The sequence below is a fragment of the Paroedura picta genome, chromosome 14 (assembly GCF_049243985.1).
Source record: "Paroedura picta isolate Pp20150507F chromosome 14, Ppicta_v3.0, whole genome shotgun sequence".
In the NCBI taxonomy this organism is placed as follows: Eukaryota; Metazoa; Chordata; class Lepidosauria; order Squamata; family Gekkonidae; genus Paroedura; species Paroedura picta.
Window position 1 is genome coordinate 38657700 of NC_135382.1, and position 17233 is coordinate 38674932.

At 54.2% G+C, this 17233-nt stretch overlaps 1 protein-coding gene across 1 annotated transcript in view; it reads right to left on the bottom strand.

The window, feature by feature from the left end:
* LOC143823606 (uncharacterized) overlaps window positions 1-17233 on the bottom strand; it is a 60841-nt gene that overhangs the window by 37012 nt on the left and 6596 nt on the right. The gene's annotated exons all lie outside the window — the stretch shown is intronic.

The window sequence follows — 17233 nt, forward strand, 5'->3', positions numbered from 1 at the left end:
GTCCCCTTCCCTCCTTTGCAGTTAATGCATTCTTTGAAAAACCAGTGGGTGGGGAGGGGGGGGAGACTTCTGGCATGCACCTTTTTTTTTCCTTTTTTTTTTTATGAAACGTCTTCTGTTAATTAAAACAAGCGTGTGCCGTCTTGGTGTGAATCACAGTCTCAGAGCCTGTGTTTATCATCTGATATTTTCAGAGATCGGCCTGTTCCTGCAACATTATAAATGTATCCCCATCTGTTGCTGGAGAGGGTAGTGTAAGCAAGAAAAGGAAAACACAAAAACAGCTGCTATCTATTCATTTAGAACAGGGGTGGGCAAACTGTGGCCCTCCAGATGTCCATGGACTACAATTCCAGGGGCTCATGGGAATTGTAGTCCATGGACCGTCTGGAAGGCCACAATTTGCCCACCCCTGGTTTAGAACATGCATAAGCCCTCCTCACGTGTCATTAAAATGGAACCTGAGCAAGCCTGAAATCAGCTTTCTGCCCAAAGAAGAGGAGGGCCTTTACCCACAAGATCTCCCAGATCCTAATTCGAGAGGATACTACCCTGGAAACAGTTGATTTCCCATGATTTCCCATGAGAGACTCATCTCCCAGGTTTGTGGAAATCTTTTTTTTTTCCCTCACCGAGGAAAGATTTCAAACCTTGGAGGGGCCTAGTAGCATTTGGACCATCCTGCTGTCTGCTGGTTTGAGTAGAGTAGAGTAGAGTAGAGTAGAGTAGAGTAGAGTAGAGTAGAGTAGAGTAGAGAGCCAGTTTGGTGTAGTGGTTAGGAGTGCGGACTTCTAATCTGGCATGCCGGGTTCGATTCTGTGCTCCCCCACATGCAGCCAGCTGGGTGACCTTGGGCTCGCCACGGCACTGATAAAACTGTTCAGACCGGGCAGTGATATCAGGGCTCTCTCAGCCTCACCCACCCCACAGGGTGTCTGTTGTGGGGAGAGGAATGGGAAGGCGACTGTAAGCCGCTTTGAGCCTCCTTCGGGTAGGGAAAAGCGGCATATAAGAACCAACTCTTCTTCTTCTTCTTCTTCTTCTTCTTCTTCTTCTTCTTCTTCTTCTTCTTCTTCTTCTTCTTCTTCGACTGCGTTAAAGGGGGGGGGGGGGCAACCCAAGTGGCTGCTTCAGCCAGAGGAGTTAACAGGGTCGCTTGGCTACGGTTTCCTTTATATATATCTCCATCCATATAGGAAGGCCTCAAACATTACGACATGGAACAAAATAACAGTTCTAGAAAGATTGGTCCTGAGAACACAATAATTTCAATCTGCCGTTCAGTGCAACCGGTACTTTCGAGCTAAATATAGGGCTATAATGGTGGACTTTCTGATAGCCTAGCCAGAGAAATATTTGACCCCGACTTTAATTGCAGGATGAACCGCCTGAAGGTTTATAATGTGGTTCCTGTCGCTGAAGTTTTAGGTGGGCACTGCTTTTTCCTCGGGTCTTCTAGAAAGAAGTCCTGAGACGACTTTAAAGGCATTTGTTTGGGGTGGATTTCCAAGATCTGGGATCCAGGAGGTGGGCTCTAAAAGGCACAGAATGTCAATAAACTCAGGGTTAAACGACACAGGAATTTCTTGTTTGCTGCCCTGAAGCCCTGCCTTTCTTCCAAATGGTTGACATGATTCTCCCCTTTGTGTCCTCACAACGACCCTGTGAGGTAGGTGCGGCTGAGTGTGTGACTGGTCCAAAGCCCGCCTAGCAAGCTGGCAGAGTTGGGACTCAAAACTGGGTCACCCACCGTGCTATGCTGGCTTTCAGCTTTTCGATATGAAGCACTTTTTCTTTTTCTCTTCTCAAAACTCCTAAGACAGCTTAGAAGCCTTTGGGACCAGAGGTCTGTGATCAGTGCAATTTTGGGCCTCAGAAGCGTCCATAGTGAGGTGCCTGAATATGGATCAGGGTGATGATGCTGGGCAAAGGCGGGTTAAGTACCCAATTTAAAAAATGCTTTTAAAAAGTTGGGGGGGGGGGAGAGGCAACAAATACACAGATTGGGCTGGATCTCACAAATCTGTTTTCTGTAGGCAGTCAAATGCATTTCACAATGGTGGCTAAATCTGAACCCAGACCTCCAGGGTCCTGGGGGATCATGTGCACAGCTCTGCTTCCCAACCATATTCTGCAGGATTGCGCCACTTCTGGGGCTTCTCAAAGCCTGAAGACTGTTCCAGGGGCTTCTCAACTGAGAAAGGCTGTTTTAGACACTGTTTAGTTTAATTTGGGGCTCCCTGCTCCTAAAGGTGGTAATTGCACAGGCCAGTTGTGTTGGGGGATTTTTCTAAGGACCCCCCAAGCTCCCCGATCCCTTTGGTAGAGAAGTCATGGAGACCACACAAGACTCAGCAAGGCCTGGGCTACCTCCCCCCCCCCCCAAGCAAGGAAGGGGGGAGTGTCACCCTTTGGAGGAGCTGATAAAGGCCAGGAGAGGGAGAGGAGGAGGAGGAGGTGGCTGCCAGCATGATGCACCTGCTGAAGGCCAGTGGTGCCGGATAAGGAGGGTGCTGACAGATGGATGACCAGGGGCAGGGGGGCAGGGGGGCTGGAGCTCCGTGGGTCACTCATGTGCCTGAGGCATGCAAGGGAGTGCTTTCATCTCCATGCAGCCACCATCTTTCCAATTGGGGTGGGGGGAGCGTGCATGTTTCTTTCTCCAGTACACAAGCAGAGGGCAGGAATCAGGGTGTGCAGGCAGAGATGCAATTTGGTGATTCTCCGCTGTGGCATACAGTGTGGGAGCGGTCAGCCCCACCCCAATCACCTTTGGAAATATTGCTCAGGGCCCGAGCTTTGATACCCTGGTGCAGAGGGGAGAAGATATCTCCCACGCACACTCACACACACACACCTCAACACAATTACGACATGTTGCTTTGAGGGAGAATCTCCCTAAACTATGCCAAACGCAACAGCATTCGCATCCAGGGGCACCTTTATCCAGGGTATAAGCTCTCGTGTTCATGCACACTTCTTCAGATACAGATCATGTTTGTTTCCAGACGAAATCGCTGCGGGTCTTAATGGTGCCATCAGACTCAACCTTTGTTCTGCCACTTTACACCAAGACGGCCATCCGCCTGACTCTGCAGCACTCAAGGAGAGTGCTTTTCTACCCAGACAGGAGAGTTGCTTCGTACCAGATGGTGCAGCAGGGGTAGTCAAACTGCGGCCCTCCAGATGTCCATGGACTACAATTCCCAGGAGCCCCCTGCCAGCAAACGCTGGCAGGGGGCTCCTGGGAATTGTAGTCCATGGACATCTGGAGGGCCGCAGTTTGACTACCCCTGGTGCAGAGGGTGTTGTCTTCATGACTCTTCGTCCCCAATCAAGGGATGCCAAGCCCCCGGGAGAGCCCGAGAGGACCTGATGGCCGTACAAACTCCCCCGCCCGTTGGGAGTTCGTGTCCGTGGAGCTCCCGTCGGATTTTAAAATTATTAGTATTTATTTGCAGTCTGCTATCAAGGCGGCTTACCCGGAGCGAGTCGACCCCAGTCCTGCTGCTTGAAAGGCAGCGATGCCGCCCACGAAGGGCAAGATTTGGGGCCAGCGACTCTGCAACTTCCAGAAGGCCAGTTTTAAAGCATTTTTTTCTAAAGCGGTGGCTTCACTGGGGAAGCAAATTCCCTGTCCCTTTGTTGTCCGTGTTAAGGCACTTTTTAATTTATTGCTAAATCCGTTCGAAGGACTGGGCTGGTCGAGAGCAAAATCGCAAAAAACAACACCAAAAGGGAGGGGGGCTGAATTCCTGTTTGGGACAAATTAAAATATGCAAACGGATTAAAAAGCGCTAGAACGTCTTGAAAGGCAGCGCCCGGGCGCACAGGGCTTATACATCCCCGGCTTCCAAACTTCCTCCTTTTCGGGTCAAGCTCGTGCGAGAAGCATGACCGTGGACGACCTCGCAAGGCTGTTGTGCGAAGCAAGCTCATGTATTTACAACACTCTATAGATAACGGTGCTGGTGACCAGAGAGAACCTGAGAAGGAATATACTGCACCAGCCCTTCGTTTTTTGTCTCTTCCCCAGCAGGGCGACATCCGAAGGGGAGATATTTTAGGTTGGAATAAGGTCAAGAGGTATTTCTCCCGGACTCCCCCCCCCCCCTGAAAAAAAGAATTACTTCATAAGAAAGCGGAGGGGGTGATCAGTTTTGGTTCTGCAGTGTGCATCCCCCCCCTTAAGTTATTTAGTTAGCTGGCCGGCTAAGTTAGTTAGCTAGCTCGATAAACTGCACATACGCACTGTCGGTGGAGAGGCGGTCTTGGAACAGTTCAAAGGAATCGATATTTATTCCTTGAAGTCGTTTTTAGTTCGCCTTTCTCACGGGCGGATTACAGCAGAGGGAGCCAAAGCAGCGGACAGGATCGGACGTTCGTGGATCAAAGCAATGGGATTTCGGCTGGAGAACCGGCCAGACGTCAAAGGAAAGGAACTGGAGCCACCTCCACGTGGCAACATGGCACATTCCGTTTTTATAACCCTCTTCTCTCTACCCTTAACGAGTCTCAAAGGGGCTTACATTCCCCGAATTCGATAGCAGGTTCCCATTGACAGCGAATTAGAAGCAGCAGGGTAGACTTTCCTAATAATTTATCCAGCCAGCTCTGTGAATCAATTTGTATAATAAATTCCGGAGATTTGGCATGATTAGGGAACTTAGTTTGCGATCGACTGTCTACTAAGCGCTCCTTGCCTTCTTCCCAACGATCCGCAAGGCAGTTTTTATTCTTGGTCCGCATTTATTTCTCGTCCGGCGCTTCAGATAATTCATCGCAGATAATTTCTGGCTGGCACCGATGGTTTTGCGGGGGGGGGGGCGGACTGGGTGGGGGGTCCGCGATGGGATCATTCGCAATCCGGTTTCCACGTCCTTGTTCTGTTGTTGTTTTTGTTTTTAAAAAATTAAGATTGGAGAAGCATTGATCTCCCCCCCCCCCCCCAGTCCTGCCTGAATTGCTATTTTTGGAACCTCGAAAGAGGGCAGCGGGGACGGATGCAGATCGGTTTACACGAGGTAACCGAGCCGCGCCAGCGAGTCTTTTCGACGGTTCCTCTCTAATCACACCGCAATTGGCTCGCCAGCCCGGCCTCTGCGGCGGGGAGGGGGCTGGGAGGCTGCGGCGGACCCCGGCCTGCGCGCCCCGGCTCGGTCGCTCCTTCGGGATCCGAGGCTCAAGTCCTTCTATGGAGGGGGGGGGGGGTCTGAGGGGCCCCCGTGGAAACGTGGCCGGGATCTTCCAAGACGGGACGCCACGTTTCGGGTTCGCCCCCCTCCCCGCTCAGAACTCCTCCAGTCCCCAAAGGCCCTGGTTGGCAGCCCACAATGCCCCCCCCGCGATCCTCCCCACCCCCCGACTTCAAAAGGAATCAAGAAGCTCTGGCCCCGCCCTTTTCACTTGCAAGAATGACGCTTTGAGAGCCCAGCGGTCATCTCAGGGTGAAAATCCCCCGCCTAACCTTCGCCCCCTGACCCAGACGCCTCACGGTCTCAGCGGGGAAGGACAATGAAACCAGAGTCCTGTGGCACCTCTAAGACCAACAAAGATTCATTCAAGGCGTGAGCTTTCGAGTGCAAGCACTCGAAAGCTCACGCCTTGAATAATTGAGGTGCCTGACTGGACTCTGCTTTTACTTCAGACCAACACGGCTACTCATTGGAATCAACGGGGAAGGCTTGGTCTTTTGGTCTTTTGCCTGGATCGGGTCCTCCATTGCTACAAGAGACGCGCAGGGGCGCCTTCTGTTTAAAGGGGAAAGCTCGGTCGGGCTTCTCTTGCCCCAATCCCGTGGTTGGTGGTGGTTTTTGTTGGGCTCCCAGGTGTGCTTTCCATTCCCCGGCCACTTGAGGCTGCGATCCTTAAGCCTCTTAACCCGGCGCAGTCCTTTCTCAGCGCTTCGCGGCGTAAAAAGTGCCTTCCCCTCGCTTTCCCAGAGTAAACGCGATCGAGTCGGGGGGGTGGGGGGCGTTGGAGTGAAAGAAATGACACGCGGGGAGGGGGGGTGTCCTTTTGGCGCGCCCCAGCCGACGGGTCTGGCCCGGCAGAGGGATCCTGCCGCCGCTGCGATCCGGGCCCGCCGCGGTCTGTTTGTAATCTCACTCCCCTTCCAGTCACATAAACACGGCTTCAGCCCAAATATACAAGGCCACCTACCGCGCCAGGCAAGCCGGCCGGCGGAACATTTGGGTGGAGGAAATGGGTGGCCAGCGGGGGCTGGGGGTGGGGAGAGCCAGAAGCGGTGGGCAGGGGAGGAAGGGGTGAGGGGCGGCTTCTGCCCCCCCCAGTCGGAGCTCAGGTCTAAATCGTGCCGTGGAAACGCCCAGAGGCGCACCTGTCCCTGCAAAGGTACCTCCCCGCTCGGAGGCAGGGCACTGGGGCGACCGTGGCCGGCGAAGGCCTCGCTTGGGGAAGAGCCCAGGAGCGCGGAAAGGCTCACAAAAGCGGCGGCCGGGGGACGGGGGACGGGGGTCTGGCGGGAGTCATTCGCTGCCCACTTCTTCAGAGGCAGCTGGAATGTGAGTCCGTCGGTCCTGATAGCTCGGAGAACGGACAGGTGGACTAGCATTGTAGCTGCCTCGGAAGGACTGATAGCTCCGGAAAGCTCCTTCCCCGAAGGCCCCTCCCCGGCCCCAAACGGTGTTAGTCCTTAAGGTGCTCCGAACTCTTGCTCCCCCCTCCTCCTCCTCCTCCTGGCAGACTAACAGGGTCGCCCATCCTGATCTGCCTCGCTTGTAGGGTGCGGGTGGCATCCCAGGGCACTTGGCTCAACCCAACCGGGCTTCTCCTGTTGGAGAGATTCCCCCTAGTCAGCAGCTTCGGCCTTATCCGGGTCTGGCTTTGTCCAAACCTTTGAACGAGAGGGGACGATGGGTGACCCGCGGAACGACTCACCCGAGGGGTAGACCCCCGCCCACCCATCCGCACCGGCGCAGAGAGCGCGCCTGGGCTCCTGCCCGGCTTGGCGCGCCTGGCTTTGATGTCAGGACAGGTGAGCGAGCCCTGGCAGGTGTCCCTGGCCACAGACGGGAGCCCGGGAGCTCCAAGAGCGCCTGCCAGCCGCAAACGGGTCCCGTTCTGCGCGGGTCGCTTTCGGAGTGAGAATATACTCCTATGCATCTTTGGTAGGAGGGGACCCCAGCCCTTTTGAGCGAGGGGGCCCTTTGGACGCAGCATGGGGGCGCGCGGGCGCAAAATGGCTTGGTCTCTGCCGAGCCTACTTCACGGGGTTGTTGTGAGGTCAAAATGGAGCAGAAGAGAACCAAGGAAGTCACTTCGGGAGGAAAGGTGGGGTATAAATGGATTAATTAAAAACTGGCAACCGTTCTATCCCCCCCCCCTTTCCAGAGGATTCTCTGACCCTGTGCTTTTGCTTAGGTTTTGGGTTGTTGCTGTTGTTTTAACTTGGGTGATTTTTTTTTAAGTACGCATTGTTGTTTTGTATGCCTTGGAGGAGCAAAGCGTCCTCGGACCCTTTCCCTGAGGCCGGGGATGATTCGGGCAGACCCCTCCACCCCCCCGGGCCGCACTCTGCTCAGGCGCCTCCTCCCCCCCCCCCCCCCACACTTAACACGGGATCAGCGTCCCATTCAGCCTCTCTTAATCTTTTGCTGACAGGTCCAGCCTGTTGCCTCCGTCTGCTGGGGGGGCGGGAGGCGAAGAGAGTGTTACGTCTCAGACAGTGCGGCCTCGGGCTAAGCCTGGGGAGACCAGGGTTCGAATCCCCACTCAGCCTGGAACCTCCAGGAGCCAGCCTGCGGGTAGTGCTTAAGAACGGAAGCCTCTAATCTGGGGGGGGGACTGATTAGATCCCCCACTCCTCTTACACATGCAGCCGGCTGGGTGATCTTGGACCATTCCCAGTTCTCTTAGATGTGTTCTCACAGAGTAGTTCTCTCAGACTGGTTCATTTTGCAGGGGTTTGACTCCCCCTGCCCTGGACGATGCTGCCAGGCTCAAAGCGTTGGGCGATCATAGAGTCTGCAGGCCAACATTAATCGTGGGAACAGGCAGGGCCACGAAGGCCTCGCAGCCGTCTCTCTAGAAAAGAGTTGGGACCTGTTGCCCCACCTCCGATTTAAGACCAGGGAAGCCGGCTGGGTGACCTGGGGCCAGCCGCACTCTCTTCGCCTAACCTACCTCACAGGGTTGTTGTGGGGTCCAAGAGGAGAGGAGGGAAATCGCGGTAAGTCCCCATTAGGGAGAAAGGCGCCTACAAATTAAATAAATAAATTTATCCATCTGTCATGGAGAGCAAGGAAAAGCAAGGAAACAGCGTGTCATTTATCTCCGTCTAAAACAAGGCCCTCTGTCTGGAGCACCGGCTCCTTCCTTAGCCCTCCAGGGTAAAATTACACCGCGGGGACAAAATGACACTTTGCACAAACTCAGAGGGATTTTTGTCCTTGTTTGTTTTTTTTCCTCCTGGGTTCCAGAAACAAACGGACCGAGAGCAGCAATTAGATTCCCGGGGCTCAGCTCTACTGAGAATTGATACCTTATCTATGTATTTATTTATATATTTCTATACCGCCCTTCCATAGGGCTCTGGGCGGTGTTTTTAAAAAGAGCGAGTTCCCGCCCTCTGGCGCGGTTTTAAGTCAAATCCTCACACGCCCAGAGACGCACACATATTATTGTTATTATCAATACCGTTAATTGGTTGTGAGGCGGCTGTCAGAGGTGCAAGGCTCTCTGTGCGGTATACCAAGGCGTCTGCCCCGAGGATCATACTAGGCTAGACTAGATGGTATCACACTGCGCCGCGTTGTCCTGTGCATTCAGGGGGGCGGCTGCGTCGGTCTCAAGCAGGCGACCCAAGGGTGAGGGCAGCGGCGCCTTTAAGAGCCTTTAGCGATTGTCTGGACTCGCTCTTTGGCATCTGCCTTGATCCCCTTTGAGAAAGTCGGACTGCAAATAAGTATGGATGAATGCAAGTCAATGAATGAAAACCTTTGCCGTTTAATATAGCTGGAAAGTGAGAAGGAGGGTCTTTCTCCCCTTTTGACAAAATGATATTAAATGTTTTTCGGGCGGGGTGGATAAGCGGAAGGAGTTTGCAGCACGGTCGGTTTCTATTTTGGTTTCAATCTCTATCCTTCTCCACCCCCCCCCCCTTCATCCTTCGGAAGTGCAGACAGGACCGCCTCGCCCTGCCCGGGAGGAAGGTCGCTTTCTCTGCTGGGGGAAAAAAAGATTTAAACCGTAATTAATACAAGCCGCAATTGAACGGCGATTCCGGACCAAACTTTCTCTGCCGTTTGATCAGAGAAATAGAAGCCGCTGAGGCCTCTTGGAACGATCGGGGCCCGATCCCGGGAAAGTCTTTCGTTCGTTCCCCCGGTTCGATGGGGGGGGGGGATTCTCCCGCGTCTTTGGAAATCGCCGGCAGGGAAGAGGCCGAGTGGGGTGTTTTTCACAGCCCCCCCCCCCTCAAGAAGAAGGGGCCGAGAGAGGTCGGTAATGGTATTGGGGAAACCGGAATTGTCTCTCGGAGGAGAAGATGAACGTAATAAACAGGGAAAGTCCTGCTGATCTGCAGTAGAACAGCTATGGCGCACGAAATAACCCGCTTTCAATCCACTTCCGATGCACTTTGCAACGGGAGTGCACTGTGTGAACTGGAGTGCACTGCAAATAGTCCCTGGAGTGGATGGACACTGGGGCAGAGTGGGGCAGAGTGAAGCCGATTGATTTCACCCCTTAGATGTCCAGCAGCACCTTAGAGACCAATGCGATTTTCATCAGACTACTCTTGGGTGACGCAGGGAGCTTTGATTCGCGAAAGCTGACACCCGCAAAGCTTTGCTGGTCTTTGTGCTGCTGGATTCCAAGTGAGCTAGTTTGGGAAGCAATTGGAACAGGGGGGATGGGGGGGGAGAATTAAGCAAAAGTGAAGAGAGGGGGAGGGGACAGTGGTGAGGCCGTCCCCATGCAGTAGAATCTGCAAACATCAGAGTCACACTGGATTCTTTGTCGGCCACAGTGAAAATTGCTTGCTAGGGACTGGGGAAGGTGGTTCATCACAGCAAGGAAGGAAGGAAGGAAGGAAGGAAGGAAGGAAGGAAGGAAGGAAGGAAGGAAGGAAGGAAGGAAGGAAGGAAGGAAGGAAGGAAGGAAGGAAGGAAGGAATTTTTTAAATTATGTTGCTTTAAAACATTCGTTTTTAAAGACGTATGTTTTTAAGTGCCTCTGAGACGAGGAGAACCCTCAGGTTATTGTGTTTAGTGACCGGTGTCCTTCAGTTTGCCTGGCTGGAGCGCAGTAGCACCTTGAGGAACAACAAGATTTGCATCCGAGCAGGGCTTGAAGTCGCCTGCAGTCCCCCGCCCCCCTCTCCCAGACGCGTGTTCCTGGGTCGGAAGGGGGGGGGCGTCACAAATAGCGGGCGTCGCTTGGGGCAGGCTTTCGCTTTCCGCCCGGCTGAACCCGTCTTCGCCTGGTGCCTTCGCGGGTCGCAAAGCTGCGTTCGGTTGAGCGCCGGATCTGGGGGGCGCGCAGGGAGGGGCCTCCGCAGCAGGGCCGCCGCCCGCCGGAAGCTCCCAAGGGAGACGGGCAGCCAGCTGTGGCGCAGAAGCAATGGCTGGAAGGAAGGCAACACTTTGCGCGCTATCCAGAAAGTGTTTGCATTGAGAGAACCTCTGAGAGCGAGTCTTCCTCCACCTCGGTGTACTGAGCGCCAGCTTGGTGTATGCGGGTTGGTGTGGTGGTTAGCAGCCAAGACGCCGGGATCCAATTTGCTCTAGTTAGGTTGGAAGGATGGACTTGCGCCTTCGAGAGCAGGCAAAAGCTCTGGACAGTCGCCGCTCCCTGGTCAGACCTGCGTCCCTAGTCTCGTAGGAACAGACGGACCTCAGAGAAGCCCGGCTGGATCAGGCCAAGGGCCCATCTGTGCCACACAGCGCCCAAAACCCAGGGGCGCATCTCACTGGTCTCCTGCAGCCCAGCATGGCTAACCCGGAAACCGTTCGCCATAAATACAGATGCGCACAGGTGTCTTCTTTCGGCTAACACACCTTGTCTTCTCTGGGAAGCCGTCTATAGCTATAAATTGGGCGCACAGGGGGATAGAGGGAAATAGGGATTTAATCTCCACTGCCTGCATCTGACCTTAATATTGGTTTCGGCCTTCTGGTCCTTTGCAGCCAGCGGATCGCCCGTCTGGAGAGTCTCAACCTCTGGCCGTATTTCGGAAGCGTGTAAACATCTGCCTCTCAATACAGTTGTTTGAAAATCAACACCTCTGGTCTGACATCCCACGAAGCGGGTTTGTGTCCAAAGTCTATTTTCGGAGCTTCTAAGGATGCGCGAGGTGTGTGCATTGTGTTTTTGGAGACATTGCTGAAGCGCCCCAAGGCCTTTCCCAAGGATGCCGAAGGGAGCTCGCCCAGCCGGCTTTTCCGCGCATGGGAGAGAATTTCAGGGCGCAAAGCGGTTGTTACAGACTTGCTTGTTGTTGCCTCTGCCTTGATTCGTTTCGAGTGTCGAGGGAGAAGGCTTCCCTCGCACCCTTTCGGTCTGACCGAGAAGAAAGACCGCCGTCGTTCTGGCTCGCGATCCCCCGGGAGTGGGTTTGCTGGCATCCAAAGGAGGATGGCCAAGGAAGGAGATGGGATGGAGGGTCTTCTCCTGACCTACAGAACTCCTACCCATCAGTCTGTGTTTCTGTCCGGCCGCCCAGCGGCCCACCGGTCTGTCCATCCATCCATCCATCCCTCCTAACCCATGTTTTAACTGTTGACGTGTGTTCTATGCATTTTTAACTCTTTTAAATTGTTTTAAGTATATTCGGGCCGGTGCGGCTTTATTATGTATGTTTAAAATAGCCGTCTTGGTGGCCCTTTTAAGGCCAGAAAGGCGGCATACAAATTTTGTAAATATCTGTCAATCTACCTACTCCCGTCCTCCCCCTTCCTTCCTTCCTTCCTTCCTTCCTTCCTTCCTTCCTTCCTTCCTTCCTTCCTTCCTTCCTTCCTGTGGCATCCCCGACTATAAAAAGCGAATAGCCAGAGATATCAACCCGTTTGATCCCACCACGTTAAGACTGAACGTCACTTTCAATAGTGCGTTGAATTAAGGATGAACCACGGGTGTGGCCCGGGGCCTTTTCAATCAAGGGCTTCTGGGGCCCCCTAGGGTCCCAGGTATGGGGGGGGGGCGAAAGCACTCTGCCTGCCTCTAGTCCCAGTCGAACCCTCCCCTCGGGATTTATTCCGGTTCGACTCCAGCAAAGGAAGCAAACTGGGTCCCTGCAAGGGAGCGCTTCTTGTCACCTTAGAAAACGACACGGCGGGCTTCCAACAGCGCCGGTGGGGGAGTCTGGCGTAGAACCTGTCCTGAGTAACAGAGACGGCGCTTAGAAGAAGGTTGACCTTCTCGGGCTCGCTCTTGCTGCCCGACCCGTAAAGCTGTAGAGGCCCCCAGGTGGTCTCTTCACAGGTGACACCTGTCCTACGAGGCGGTCACCTCCAAGTTTGTGCGTAGGAACGCCGGATTTTGGGGTGGGGGTGGGGATAAAGGCGCTGCTGCTGGCTCTCCTTTTGAAAAAGGACTCACCGAGTTTTTTGACAAAATCATTTGGAAAGGAATGATTGGGGACGTGCCAGGGTCTTGTCAAAAAGCAAGGCGCGCATCCCGGAGGATTCAGGGATCCAAATTAAACGTGGAATTCAAATAGCGGCGGCAGGGGGGAGGGCTTTTATTCTTTCCCCCTCCCTCGGCAATGGTTTTCTCCTGAATTTCCCCGAGTAGGCAGAGCCATGAATTTCTAATTTATTCGCTCCCTATTTTGGGCTTTAAAGGTGTCTCTAAAGACCAGTTTTCGCCACAACTTCGAGGTTTGGGTCCAAGGGCACCTTTCAGACTAAGAAGGTTTTCTTCTGTGCATGAGCTGTGGTGGGCGTGCGCATTTGTACCATTACCTGCAGGCAAAAGAAAGTTGCACCCACAAACAAACCCTGTTGGCCTTCAAAGACGTCGCTGGGCTCGAACTTTCATCTCCTGCGTCAGACCAAGGCTGCTGAGGGCATCTAGTCCAACCCCATGCAGAATGCAGGACATTCACAGCTCCCTGCCCACCCACAGGGACCCCAATTCCATGCCCAACTGATTCCACACCCCCCAAAAAATCCAGAATCCCTGGCCTGAAAGAAATTGCTTAAAAAGCAGCAAAAACGCACCAGCCAAAGGGACAGGAAAGGGAGAGACAAAGTCAGTTTACTAAATTTTTGCCATTATGATTGGACCTATGGGGACAGATGAAGCTGCCTTCTCCTGAATCTGACCCTCAGTCTATCAAAGCCAGTATTGTCTATTCAGACGGGCAGCTGCCCTGGAGGGGCCTCCCCTCATTCAGGACTAGCTCCTTTTCCACTGGAGAGGCTGTCGGGGATTGAACCTGGGACCTTCTACATGCCAAGCAGAGCCGCCCCTCGGGTTAACTGTAATGGCTATTAATTAACGGTTGGATGGATGGATGGCCCCAGGCTCGCCCGGTCTCGAAAGCCAAGCAGGGCCGACCCTGCTAGCAAACGGATGGCAGACCCCGAGGAAACGCCGGGGGTCCACCGAGACGCGGAGGGGGCCAAAAACAAACCCGCTCCCACCGCCTCTCGCCGTGAAACGCCGGCTGGGTCGCCGCAAGTCACGGAATGACAACTCAGCCGTCGTCTTCACGTCCCTGTCATTGTGCAGGAGTCATTCCCCAAAGACAACGCAGGCTAATACAGACGGGCGGGGGGGGGGTTGCGTTCGCGGGCAAACCGCCCACTTTGTCAGCTGTGCGACGCGTCGGGAGCCTTTCTCCGCCTGCTCCGAACTTGGTCGGCAGACGCCGGGTCAGCGCGGTGGCCTGCAGGGCCGGACAGGGCGAGCAGAGCCCGTTTCTTCTCCCCGCCTCCCCCCCCCGCCCCCGCCAGCCAGGCCTCCTCTGTCCACAAACAGCCATGCCCTTCGCCCCAGCCCCCAAGCGCCCTCGTCTTTTTCGGGCACCCCCCCTCGCGTCCATCCCTCCCCCCGCAGCCTTTCCCCAGCAGACCCCTTCGAGGGTCACCCTCCAGCCTCACAGGTGGTCCATGTGGGGCTGGAAAGGGCGGCCTAGTCCCCGCCGCCCGTGGCGCCCTCGTCCCCACGACCCTCGTCTTCTTCGGTGTCCGCCCGGCCCGACCCCTGGATCCTGCTTCGCTTCCTGCTTGGGCCCCCTCCGGTCAGGGCGGTGAAGGATGAGAACAGAATAAAAATCGTCTTTCTCCGAAACAGATCGGGACCCCCCCCCCCTACACTTTAAACATGACTGGGGCATAAGACACAGAAGCCTGACCATAATTTTTAAAAAGCCTTGCGTGGATTTGTTAGTACCATTTTAGAAAAGAAGATGGGTGTGGGGTGTTTAGCTACCCCCTTCCTCAGGGTTGCCTCTGGTTAGGCTTCCCAGTGGAAGTCAGCCAGTTCAGGGAGCTCAGCTTCTTTAAAGGTTCGCAGTGGGGGAAGGAGGCGGGGGTCATCACCCCAGCGGGTCCGCGCGATTCTCGGGTTGGCTCTCTGTTTACAAGCAAGAAGCTGACTATCTTGGCGTCCCTCCCTCACTAGGGCCTAGTCTGCACACAATAGATAATCCAGTTTCAGTGCACTTTAGAAATAGATTTTCCTGTTCTGCACAGGACAATACAGCTGCCAAAGCACATTGAAAGTGCATTATCCTGTGTGTGCAGAATGGACCCAGGGAAGGTTCTCTCAGCATGAAAGATGAGCAGGTCTTTTAGCCTAGTGCACTCCAAAGTCCAGAAAAACCAGAGCAAAATGTCAGAAATCGTCGATGGTTGGCCCTTCTCCGTGGAGGCCCCCTTCTTGTGCAGTGGCCCGCCCGAGGAGGGCAGGAGTGATTCACCAAGTTTCTGGGAAGGCCCACCAGGCCCTGTGGTCTACCCACGGCTGTGTTTAGCCTGCTGCAATTCGGGTCGTCTTGTCGAGCAAAGTTTGAGTCCAGTGATAGCTTTAAGAAAAAATTGTGGGTTTTTATACTCTGCTTTTCACGGCCCCAAGAAGTCTCAAAGCGGCTTACAATCGCCTTCCCTTCCTCTCCCCGCAACAGATATCCTGTGAGGTAGACAAGGCTGAGAGAGCTCTGAGAGAAAAGGTGAATGGCTCAAGGTCACCCAGCTGGCTGCATGTGGAGGAGGAGCGGGGAATCAAACCCGGCTCTCCAGACTGGAGGCCGCTGCTCTTAACCACCGCACCAAACTGGAACTCAGAATCCTAGAGTGGGAAGGGCCCTCCAGGGTGATCTAGTCCAACCCCCTGCAGAATGCAGGAAATCCCCTTCTAGGGAAGTATCCCAGTCTTCCTACATAGGTGGAGTTACAACAAGGTTCTTCGGGCCCCCACACTGACTGATTGATTGACTGATTGACTGATTGATTGATTGATTTTAAACCTGCAAATACAAGCGCCATTGGAAGCTTGGCCTCTCTAGTATGCCTGAGTCACACCATCCTTTCAAATGAATTCGCCAGGCAGCTAGCTCCAAGGCTTACAGAAGTATTCCCGGGAAAGGCGGCCTCTCGCCCTGCCGGCCTTTGGAGTTAAAGGATCGCGGCCCAGCTCGGCTGAACTATAATTCTGCCATGATCGATCCGATCAAGAAGAGTCGGAAAATGTGCGCATCGCGCGCAGTAATCCACCAACGCCTCCGCGAGAGTAAAAAGCATTGAATCTTGACGGTGTTTGGGTCCTTTTCGCAGCAACGGCGGCGTCCACACGAGCCCTCTGGAAGGATTAGGCCAGCCGGGGAGAGAGACAGAATTCCCGAGGGAGGCTGGAGCCGAGAGTCCAAGAGAGACAGGCGGCAGCGAGAGAGAGACCGGCCGGGAAGGGCCGTTTGCTCCCTGAGCGGAGCCGTCTAGCGGTTCTCGAGAATCGCCAGGCAGCGCTGCCCGGTTCCGACATCCTTCCCTGGTCCCTCGGGCCGGGACTGCGGCGGCCACGGCATCACGAAGGGGTTAAGCCGAACGCTTAGTTCCTCCCTTGCAGAACCGTAGAGAGGGCTCTTCCAAAAGGGGCTGGCGGCTCCGTGAAGACGTGTGCCAGTCTCACGTGCATAATAATTAATAATAATAATAATAATAATAATAATAATAATAATAATAATAATAATAATAATAATAATAATAATAATAATAATAATAATAATGCAGAGTCAGGAGGGTAGCGGGGTTGGTGGGAGGTTTAAACCTTATTGGTCTTGAGGTGCTCCTGGACTCATTTGGGTGTGGCCTACAGTTTGCTGTAAATTGGATCCTACGGTGTGATTTTTGCATCATTTAACGCATCGCGTGAACGCGCACGCTTTGCTTCTGTTTTATTGCTGCTTGTGTTGTTTAGGTGTTCGGCGGGCGGGTTCTGCGCCCCATCCTATGGGCCTGCCTCCTGAACTCCCCTCTTGCCCATGGCCCTCGACTCACTCTGGTAATCCCTCTGGAGGCCAAGAGAGAAAGGCGGCCTCTAAATACCGTCAATGACAATCCTGCCCTCTCCTCTGTCCTTAGAGAGGGTGGAGGTGAAATCCTTGACAAAAGCTCAGATAGAAGAAGAAGAAGAAGAAGAAGAAGAAGAAGAAGAAGAAGAAGAAGAAGAAGAAGAAGAAGAAGAAGAAGAAGAAGAAGAAGAAGAAGAAGACCCAACCAGCTAGTACTATATTTAGGGCGCAAATTTGTGAGCAAGTTTGATGGGGGGTCGATTCCCCCCTCCCCCCGCCTTGCGGCCTGCAAAAAGAAAGCCGCCGCCGACACCCCCCCCCCCTTGGGTTTTCTTAGTCGGTTCCCCTAAAAGGGTTTGGCCTGGTTATTGTTGGAAGATTTGGCTTCGGATCAAAGCTGCCGCTTCTGCCTCGACTAGTCCATTCGAGCCCGGCTACGGCCTTGCAAGCGAATCGGTTCCTTCCTCGGAAGGCGCAACAGCAGAGCCCTGGGGCCCCCGAGGTTCTTTCTGCACAGCACCGCAGGAGCGGATCTGATTTGGGTTTCCAAATGGAAACCCAATTTGAACCGGATCTCTGGAGAGTCGGGAAGGGAGCGGTCCTTAGACCTCCTTCGCCCCGTTTCCCTGCGATCCCAACCTCGGTCCTTCGCTATCGGCTCTGGGAGCGCAGTTCTCCTTTCTCCCCGCTCCCCTCCGTCCTCCAAATGGGAGAGATCCCTCGCCGCCGTCCTGGCCCAGATCCATGCGGGCGATC